General features: G+C 41.6%; 1 protein-coding gene across 3 annotated transcripts in view; it reads right to left on the bottom strand.

The window, feature by feature from the left end:
• ankfn1b (ankyrin repeat and fibronectin type III domain containing 1b) overlaps positions 1 to 10256 on the bottom strand; it is a 132217-nt gene that overhangs the window by 93752 nt on the left and 28209 nt on the right. The gene's annotated exons all lie outside the window — the stretch shown is intronic.

Below are 10256 nucleotides of genomic sequence, written 5' to 3'. Positions count from 1 at the left end.
CACACACACACACACACACACACATACAAAGACGCAGTGCAAGTGTAGATCATCCATGGGTCAGTGAAAGCTAGAAGCGGTGTTTTTCCTTGCGGTGGACACACACATCAATTTAAAGGAAATTGCTCGCCCCATTATTGGAAAGTGTTACCGGAATGTCAATTAAGGGGGAAGTTTTTAACCTCGCACCACACAAATAAACAGTGCACCCCACTCCCCCTTATTAAAGGCGGTGTCAGCGCAGACAGAGAGTCTGGAGGGGGTAGAGGGGAGGGAAGGCGGGATGGAGGGAGAGAGGGAGGTAGGGATGGAGGAAGGGAGGCCCGGGAAAAGGGAGAAGAGGAGACAGGAGATTTGGTGCTCTTAAAGAAAATGCTTTTGGCCCTCCTTTTGTGCCCGAGGCCCTAGACCCTGAGAACCACTCAAAACCCGGGCTCTGGCCCCGACTCAGGCCCACTTAAGGTTAACCTCAACAGGCAGGGATCTGTTTGACAGCTGGTTGGATCGTGTAGGTGCAACTGCAGCAGACCAATTAAGGACAGGTCAGCAAAGGGAAGGGAGGACAGAAAAAGGGGGGCCACTGAGATAGAGGTGGGAGGGGAGGGAGGATGGATTGGCAGATGGCAAGAGAAGGACTGGAGCGGAGAGGTGAGGGAGAGTGGGAGGAATGATGTGTATAGGGTTGACAGATGTGAGAGGAGAGATGCAAGGGAGGAGAGAACGGACATGCAGGAAGTATGCAAAGAACAGATGTGATGTTAGAGGTGAAGGGGCAGTGGAGCTTGATAGTGTTTGTTGAGTGTTTGTAGTAAAGAACATTTAGGAAAAGGAGGAAGAGATAGAATGCATGCATCTAAAGAAGACTAGCTGACCTTTAAAACTAAGAGAGAAGAACAGCAAGAAAAAAATAATATGATGAGAGACAGAGAGACAGAGAGACTAAAATCTAACAGAGTACTCAAGTATGATGGTTACATGTTGCAAACCTTTTTCTGAAAAGACAGATAAAGTTCTCTAATGAGCCCCTTGGGGTTGACTGTTTTCTATTCTCCCTGACCATTTCAGTGGGCAGCAGTGCATCATGGATTTTTACTGGAGCCAGGAGAACGATAAAGGGTAGATCTCCCCTGTATCGGGAAGTTAGAGGAACCCGGCATTACATAGCTTGGTTCTAAAGTGGCCTTATGTCCAATCCAGAAGACAACACCACACCTGACCATCAGGTAGTAAAACAGCTCACTAAGGAGCCTAGAGAGATAAGGTCCACAGATTGAGAATTGAGCGCTGATCTCAGAATGATCATCAGAAATATTAGCAGAGAAGCAACAGACTTCAAACAGGTATCATACATCTACTGATGCTTTACTGAACAGAACCTCCAAAAATGGCTCCAGGTGGGGCTAAGAGCCCCATCACCATAACAGACCAACAACTGCTGTCGAGTCCCGATGAAATAACTCCTGATTCTGACTCCTGATCAGAACTTTAGAAAATAGTGAAAAGTCAAGCTCAATTTGTGATAAATGTATTTCTATTTGATACAGCAGCAATAAACACATGGTTTCTTCAGTTTTAATAATGGTGTAAGCTTTTTAGTTTTATATATCATTAAATTTATATTATGGTGATGTCATTGTGATGAAAACCTTTACCTGAATTTTGAGAAAAATACATTTCAAGGGGAAAATCTCCCCTGTAGTTTAAAACAGGGTTTCTAAGAGAGCTTAGAGCAACACGGAAGCTTTCAGTGCATTTCTCTGCAGAGGAGAGAGAGGTCAGGCCTGTACAGGCTGTAAGACGGCAAAGCCGGGGTAAATACAACAAAAGAATTCAAAAAGCTAGCAAGTACAGCATGTAATTCCCCTGGACTAAATATAGCCTGTGGTGAAGAGGTCTCAATTCTTCACAATCACAGAAATAAAAAAATGAATAAAAAAATCTATGAAACAAATATGTGTTTTCCATAACCAAAAATTAACCACTAACTCTCCATCCTCTCCCACCGAGCATAACACCCCCCCTTAAGCCCACAAAATACTCAAATTGTTTATTATCTGGTAGTAGGAATGTTCCACCCTCAATCGGGCCTTAACCAGTCCTTCCAGAACCAGGACTGGCTCTACACTACGAGGAGAGGAGAGGAGAAGATTACTATACATCATCATCAGTGTACTACCGACTCCAGAGTGATCCTCTGCCAAAGCTTTATTTATTTATTTATATGTAAAGAGTGGGAAAAGAAAGGGAAAGGGAGGGGGAAGAGAAAGAGTGATGGAGAGCTGGAAAGAGAGACGGATCAGGAGAGGAGCAATTCTCAATCTACATAGTTAATGAACACCATTTCACTGGTTACCATCGGCAACCAAAGTGGCTGCTGAAAACATTCCCATGCCATTCTTGGTCTGCTTTCAGTGAGCGCGTGTGCGTGCACGTGTGTCAAAGAGAGGACTAGTGGAACAAGCACATTCAAATGAGTCGTATTTTTCTCCCTGTTTTGACGCAAAATAACCAGACTGTGGTTTTCCTCCTCGACCAGACTCACGTCCATTAAACCAGAGCTACGGCCTTTTAGAAACCCAGGGAGAAATAACAGGAATAGATGGAAAATAGGGATTAATGAAAGAGAAGTTGATTGAAAATGGTGATGAATTATGTGTGATAGTGTGAGTTTTGTGTATGGGTATTCGAGTATGTACATTTAAGTATGTACAAAAACCAACTGTAATCAACCTAAGCATAAATACGCCTTTTGACCAGACCATTTGAGTCTAAGCCTAGCTTTGTTTCTGATCTACAACTGAGTCTCACCACGGCCGTTAGTGTCCCAAATTAACTTTAGCCACTGATCATCAGTGAAATGACTTTACATCAAAATTCCATTTCAGTGTGGTTTGTTTATTCACAGTAATCATTTTTACAGCATTATTCATCCTTTTGTATTAGAGGCGGATGCCTGGCGGTAAAGATGGAGGGTGAGAGAGAAGCACAAAAGCTTACGACCCAGACTCAAAGCTGTGACTTCCTTACTTTATGGGTCTTTCAGCCACCACTTCACAGCCCTGATTGTCAAACTGGGGTTCAGCATAGGAATGCTGAGAAAACAAAAACACCACTGTTTTTATTTTTACAAAGTAGCTATGGGTCTGGCTTCTCGCTCTCCTTTTTTATGCCCGCTGCTGTGCATTCCAATAAAAGTCTCCATAGATAATGAGTGTTAGTAGGCCGTTCACAGCCAAACTTTAGCTCCGTTGGCAGTTATGACTGTCCACTGTGGTGTCTGTGCGTTAGTCATCTCAGGATGAATGAGTCACCGGAGAGAAACCTCAAGCACCACCCAGGTAACAATTCAGCCACACACACACACACACAAACAAACACACACACACACACACACACGCACAGCAGCACTGAGATGAGCGAGGCAAGGCATTGTAAGGCAGGACATATATTGGGTGGTGTTGTGCTGCCACCATGTGGACAGTATAAGGATTAACAGAGCATGCCAGAGACATGCAGCTGCAAAGTATAAAGAATAGAGAATATCATCCAGGGTTTGGAATTAAACGACAAAAATAAAACGAGTCAACTGTATGCAGAACATATAATCAAGACCCAGGTGACAGATTGGAGGCTGGACCGCCGCTCGTGAGTGAGCCGCTACACTGATATCAATGTGTAACTTTATTATCAAGGCACCTAAATACTAGTGGGACACCCCTACAGGTGTTCTCTTCTTGGCTGATTAGGCCTCTTCTGGGGACTGTGTGGGGGCGTGTACACCTCCAGATTCTCATGGTTTACACCTGTTAGAGCAGGACACCTTCTACCTTTATTATTTTCATTAGTGCATGTCTTTGTTCTCAACATAAGCAGATTATTAATCAGCATGAGAGAAAATATGTGTGGGTTCTTTAAAAAAGGGTGTGTTGGTTTGTCAATTTGAGTATATAATCTATTTAATTACAGTAACAACCAGACCGGAGACATCTACCCTAACACATATGGCTATTTTCATTAAAACTAGATGATAAAGACCCACTGTACGCTATGCAGGGTAAATTGGCGGGAAGCAGGTACACCAGAAAATAAACTGAAACACTAAAACTCATGACAGACAACAGACATCATATAGCAGACAAAGAGTGCCTAAAGATAAGAAATTAAATACCAGGCACTGCGTCAGAACTAACAGAACACATTGTTTTCAATCCTCCCCCCAGATTTTTCACACAGGCAATTTGGGATTCTAGTTAAGCTTATTTGTGTGTTGCACAACTAAGAATAAGCTACATGTAAATGAGAAAATCCACAGTAAAGCAGAGCTCATCTGCTGTTCTTGGGCAGCTAAATCAGCCTTCCACACTGCTAGAAATGTGGGTATCAACACTGTTAAATACAAGGACAAAATCCTGTTTTACAAGGGAACATGTGAAGCTGATTTGCTTGCACTGCAGAAGGTAAATCAGAGGTGGTCATATAGTCTTTAGTATTACAATATTACAAATTCATTCTTTTCAAAGAGGGAATATCCATGGAAGTGAGATTTGTTGTAGCTGCTAGTGGTGATTAAATCAGCACTGTAGCAAGTCAGCAGAGATATATACATACTTAGTGAATTGCCTTGGCAGATGGGCAGAGTTCGTCAAGCTAATAAGGAGTGATTAGCAAGTGACCACAGGACTATTCAACGTCAAAACAGTTGTTGTTCCACTTCTCATTATCTTTATGGCAACTGTGAAAGAGAGAGTAACTGAATGGGGCAGACACAGAAAAATGAGAATGAAAATTAGGAAAGACAGATTAAGACAGTAAAGATGATATGTCTGGAAGGAAAATAGCTAGAAGGAGTTCTCATCACCATGCCCTCCCCTGACTCCACGTGGGCCGGCAAATCATCAGGCTAATTACCCCAGTAATGACTGCGCTAATGCTGCAAAGGCCTTGAGGCATCCTGTTTTGATTGAGGCCACTGGAAGTTGGCCAGCTCGAGTGAAAAGTGGAGCTCTCAAACTGCTGCAAGTGCGCCATTCAACATCTGTCATCCCTGACCTTTCAGTGGATGTGTCCAAGTGTGTCCTTGTGGGTGTCCAAGAGGTATACACTGTACAAAAACAATGACATTTTCATGATAAACTCAACAGGACTCCCACCCCCACCCTGGACCCTTAGCTGTCATTATACTGGTGTCTTGCTACCAACAACCACTTCACCTTTTAATGACTGTAATCAGAAAATTACGTGGCTGTGCACACTGAGGACCTCCACTACACCTCCCTACAGTTATCCAACAGCACCACCACAAATACACACTACTTTATAAGAATATTCATCAGAGTTCCGTTTCCATGTTATCACTAAAATTTGAAGTGGTAGTAGTTCACAATTCAATCACTTATGCATTCAGGCAAGAAAATATTGTAGAATGCATTTATCCATAATAAAAAAAATTCTACAGTCTTTTGGTTCTTAAGTTATCAATTTTAGATAATTGGTGACAACTGGTAATTTCATTTTAACTAACATACATCACTCAGAATAGCCTCTTTACCTTTTGTTCAAGCACAGGCTGAGCAGGCTCCATCATATTGTTCTTGTATCAATATTGAATCAAAACCTTCCTGTAATCTGAAAGTGTGGCTTGTCCAACCAATCCTGCAGAGTATAAACACCCCGTTCTGCAAGTTTATCCAGCTCTAAGCCACTTTTAACTCAATGTGTTGGTCAGTGTGGCTCTGGTGTAACATCCACTCCCCTCTGACAAGCCCACTGGCCCAAGCCCCGCATCCTAAGAGAAGGAAACCAATATAAATGGTTGGCAGCAGTAGACAGAAGAACAATTTTGTAGTAGGTTGATGGACTAAACCCATTCTATCATATCCCCTTCAGTCACTCAGGTTAGCTACCTACCTTCAGCTTAACACTGAAACAGACAATAATAATTCAATGCTTAATTCACCTATTTGGTCTAACTCTATATTTTGAGGTGTTAGATGGGGTTTGCATGCCACCCGAGGATGTATCAGATGGGGACTTGGCCAATGGAAGGCCCCATGATTTATTCATAAAACGACACATTGCGTCCAAAAAGAGGTTTAGCCTGTATCACAAAACGAGTTGAAACAGACGGTAAATAAACAACTTATCTGCTGTCGAACACAGTTGAGCCCATTTCAAACTGTAAAGATGCTGCTCATTTGCTTTCTAATTCTCAAGACAACTAAAGGAGGTCTTTCTTCAAAGGGACACAATGGATTCTGTATTCTTGGATTTCAGAAGCACAGAAGGTATTTTGTGAGCAGATTGTCAGTCTGGATGGAAAGCAATTGCTTTGCTGGAGCTTTATTGCTACTCAAGGAAATCTTGGAATAGGTCTCCGCAGTCCCTACCTCAGGTGAATTCTTTCTGCTAGAGAGGAAAATGTGCTGGTTTACAAACAGATCCGGTGGTAAGAACTGACAGTTCTGCATCACTTTTAATTCTGTTCATTGAAACCTTGACAATGCCATTTGAAGCATATGATCTGTGTTTACGCAAGATGTGCGTCCGGTCTCTTTCTTCATGTGTGCGATGTGCATGCTTATGAATGATTATGTTGTGAGCTCACTCTGTGCCTGATTCCTGACAGCAGATTTCAAACAGAGACTTAACCACAGGGAACAGTGACATTTCTCTTAAACCAATCCAGAAGACCCGGAGCTCCTTTGACCAAAGCAACATGCTGAATATCATTCGCCTCATTGGACAAACTGGTTACCACTGAGCTTCCTGGCAGTACGCTTGCATGGGTGTAAGTACGTATCTATGTACATGATCTGTTTGAAATTCATCTTGTGTGTTTCCTGTGGGTTTCCGGTAAATCAGAAACATGAGACAAACAACTATTTGAATTACTTGGTTTATGAAAAACAAATTAAAGAAACACTGACTCCCCTTGATTCATATAATAGAGACACTTTATGAGTCATCTCGCAAACAGAGTGAGTCAGATTGAAGTGCTGCAAATCAGCACGAACAATGCATTATAGTTTTAGCCATTCAATCAAAACAAATGATAAGGTGTGTGATTATGTGGTTACTCATCTGCGTTTTCACACACAGACACGTTCATACATAAATAAAACTCACACACACACATACTTTTAGAGGTAAACAGATTTCCACGTAGTTATTGGCACTTGCAAACTCATATACAATAAATCCCAAATGATTAAACAGCATTATGTCAAGATATAAAATCATGATTGATGACTGGCAATGTATTTTAATCATTCATATGAGGCACATCCCCTCAGAAAATGTTGCCAGTCCTTTATCAAATGGATACCTCCTTCAGGTATAATTTGTCATCATCTCAAGGTGCTTCCAGAAGCATCAAGGTGACTTTAGATCTGTGCCAAGATGCCAAACCAAAACTGCAGCAGTGTGAGGAATGAGGTGTGACTCGACTTGAAGCAAAGTGACGTGATCAGACGACAAATTGTTTACAGCATTGTTTACAGTGTCACAACAGGAGGAGGTACTGGCTAGATATATACCTGATAATTAGGTCACATATACAAACCTACACAAAGACAGGCCGACACAAAACACAATGCTACCCAGTCTTACAGAGATTTTTGTCTATGTAGGAGTAGCTGTGTCGTCAAGTGGAGTGTCATTTATTTTTGTTTCGCTAGATAAAGCAGTTCCATATCCTACAAATGCCATTAAGGCTTTATAGCAAGAGAGGTGTTAGCTTTTACACAGTAGCTACGTTAAGGAGACGAGATGATACCGTTATGGTAGATGAAACTCAACAGCAATGTTTCTTTCCAGAAATCGTGACTTGGTTAAAAAGATAATTCACAGACCTGGTTGTGAGCAGTTTCATGAAGGAACTATTTTCTTTCTAATGAACTACGCCTACCAACCGTATCACCGTGCAGAAAGAAGCATACTAATGGATGAGGGGCCTATGCTCGTGACAGCGTAAGATGTAAACGTTGATGGCGTCCTCCTCCTCGGCTGAGCTGTAATGTTAGCTCGGGTGAGCTAGCAGTATTGGTTAGCTACAGTTACAGCTCAGCCGAGGAGGATGAGCCTGTTGTCGGTGAATGTGCTTAATTCTACACGCCGACACGGTTAGGAGGGTGTAGTTCAGTATAAAGAAAAAAGTTCCTACATGAAACTGCTCACAAGAAGGTCAGTGAATCTATCCATCTAGTTCCATTATATCCGGGAGAAGGCAGACATCTCTACGACCAATATGTCCTGCGCTCCTTGAACCAAAACAATCTTTGAAGATTAATAGCGCTACAGGTAAGAGCAGTGGGTTAGGTTGCAGTTGTTTTTGTCACTTTTCATTAAGCAAGTGGTGCCTCAAAGACAGACGAGCAACAATGAGCTACTGTAAATGCATTCATGATCAACACAGCTGCATTTGTACAGAGGAAAGAAAAAGAAAAGAGACATACGTAGAAAGAAGATAGGCAGCATTAATGACATTCAACATAAAAAACACTTCTACTGTGGAAAAAAAACTGTCTTTCTCCCTAATTTTAAAAAGTGAAACTTGTCTCTGATAGGTGGAGATGAAATGAAAAAAGGTGCTGTTAAGGGGAAGAAACCTGCATACTGCAGCCTTATATAACCTGTCTTTCTAAAGATCTGTTAATATGTTTTAATGTCTCTGTCTGTTTTCCATCATGCCGGAGAAATTGCAGTCCCCGTGGACCCGCACAAAAAGGGATGTTGAATAAAAGCATCCACCAAATGTTTCACATTGTGTAAGAGTGTAAAGCGTTGGAAATGATCCTTTTATATCACGGCACAAGAATAACGCTTTTCTAATACTGCCTCTAATGCAGTGTGCTATTATCAGACAAATTTGCTTGACATCTCACCCCAAAACACATGCTGCAGCTCATCAGGTCCAGTGGTGTCCCCATTGCACCAACAGAAGTGTGATAAAAGTTTGTATATTACACTTTTCTTTCCTGTCTTTTTCAGTTCAGTGGCGGATCTCCAGGTCTCGCCCACGAAGTGCTGCAACTCCAACTAGGCCCACAAAATATGTCAAAAATAACGTGATGATGAATGAACAATCCTCCCGAGCTCTGCCATGTGAATTCCAATTAAAATCCAGGTGATTCTTTCAACTACTTGTGTCTATAAACTGCTTCTCAAAAACTTTTCCTTCAGCAGTGCAATATCTCCTTTCCAGCCACATTTTACACCGCATGCATCCACATCCGGAACTATCCTAAAACAAATTCTCCCAGCAGACTATCCCCTACCTATGCTGGTATCCTGCTGCCCTTGTGACACTGGAGAATCAATTACAAAGTTCAGGCTGGTAATGAGGTCTCCAGTTACCTGATCCAGTGACCAAGGAACAATGTAGAGGTCTTTAATCTTTAATGCAAATTCACCGAGCCTGCTGTCCATGCCAGGCATCACTGCCCCCCGAAAGATCCAATGAATAAGTGTGTTGAAATTATAACAAAATATAAAAACACTGTCAAATTTTGGATCAAATCTAAATGAGCATTCACTAGTAACACAAGTATTAGTAATTAGAAAAAATATAGCCAACTAGGTCAGGGCCCAGGAGTTTTAGAAGCTGGAAACCAGAATAGCAGCTTCGGGTTGTCAAAGTGGACAGCTTGAGTGACGATGTTTAAATTGTTGAGGCTTTATAATTGGAGTAATAATAGACATGTGTAATTATACCCTTTCTTTCAGGGATATTAATGATAATTTGACTGATTTATTAAAATGTCTTAAAGATAAGAGGGGGTAAGAGAGATTGTAAGAGAAGAACAAAGAGATGTGAGGTTCAGAGAGACAGAGTCATGCTGTCTTCATTTGAAAGCTGCTTTAAATGACAACATGATGGCACATCCTCGCAGCGAGTAAGAGAAAACTTAAGCCATGTTCTAAATGACCATATGTACTGTAGCAACCTCTGAAGGATCCCCCGCAATCGGAGATGGGAAGTAACGAAGCACAAAAAGTTTCTTATTGTACTTAAGTAGATTTTTTTAGATATTTTTACTTTACTTTACTATTTATTTTTGTGGCGACTTTTTACTTTCACTCCTTACATTTGAACACAAACATCGGTACATTCTACTGATTACATTTTACAAAATTGGCTCGTTACTTTAGTTTTGTACAAAAGGTTGTCAATCAGGTGTAATTGTGAGTGGGGGGGCGCGCACGCCACACAGAGACAGAGTGAGAGAACAGAAAAAGAGACTAGCTGTCCGGAGGAT

The sequence above is a fragment of the Etheostoma spectabile genome, chromosome 21, assembly GCF_008692095.1.
Source record: "Etheostoma spectabile isolate EspeVRDwgs_2016 chromosome 21, UIUC_Espe_1.0, whole genome shotgun sequence".
In the NCBI taxonomy this organism is placed as follows: domain Eukaryota; kingdom Metazoa; phylum Chordata; class Actinopteri; order Perciformes; family Percidae; genus Etheostoma; species Etheostoma spectabile.
Note: the sequence above shows the minus strand (reverse complement) of the source record. Positions and strands in the feature narration are given on the sequence as shown.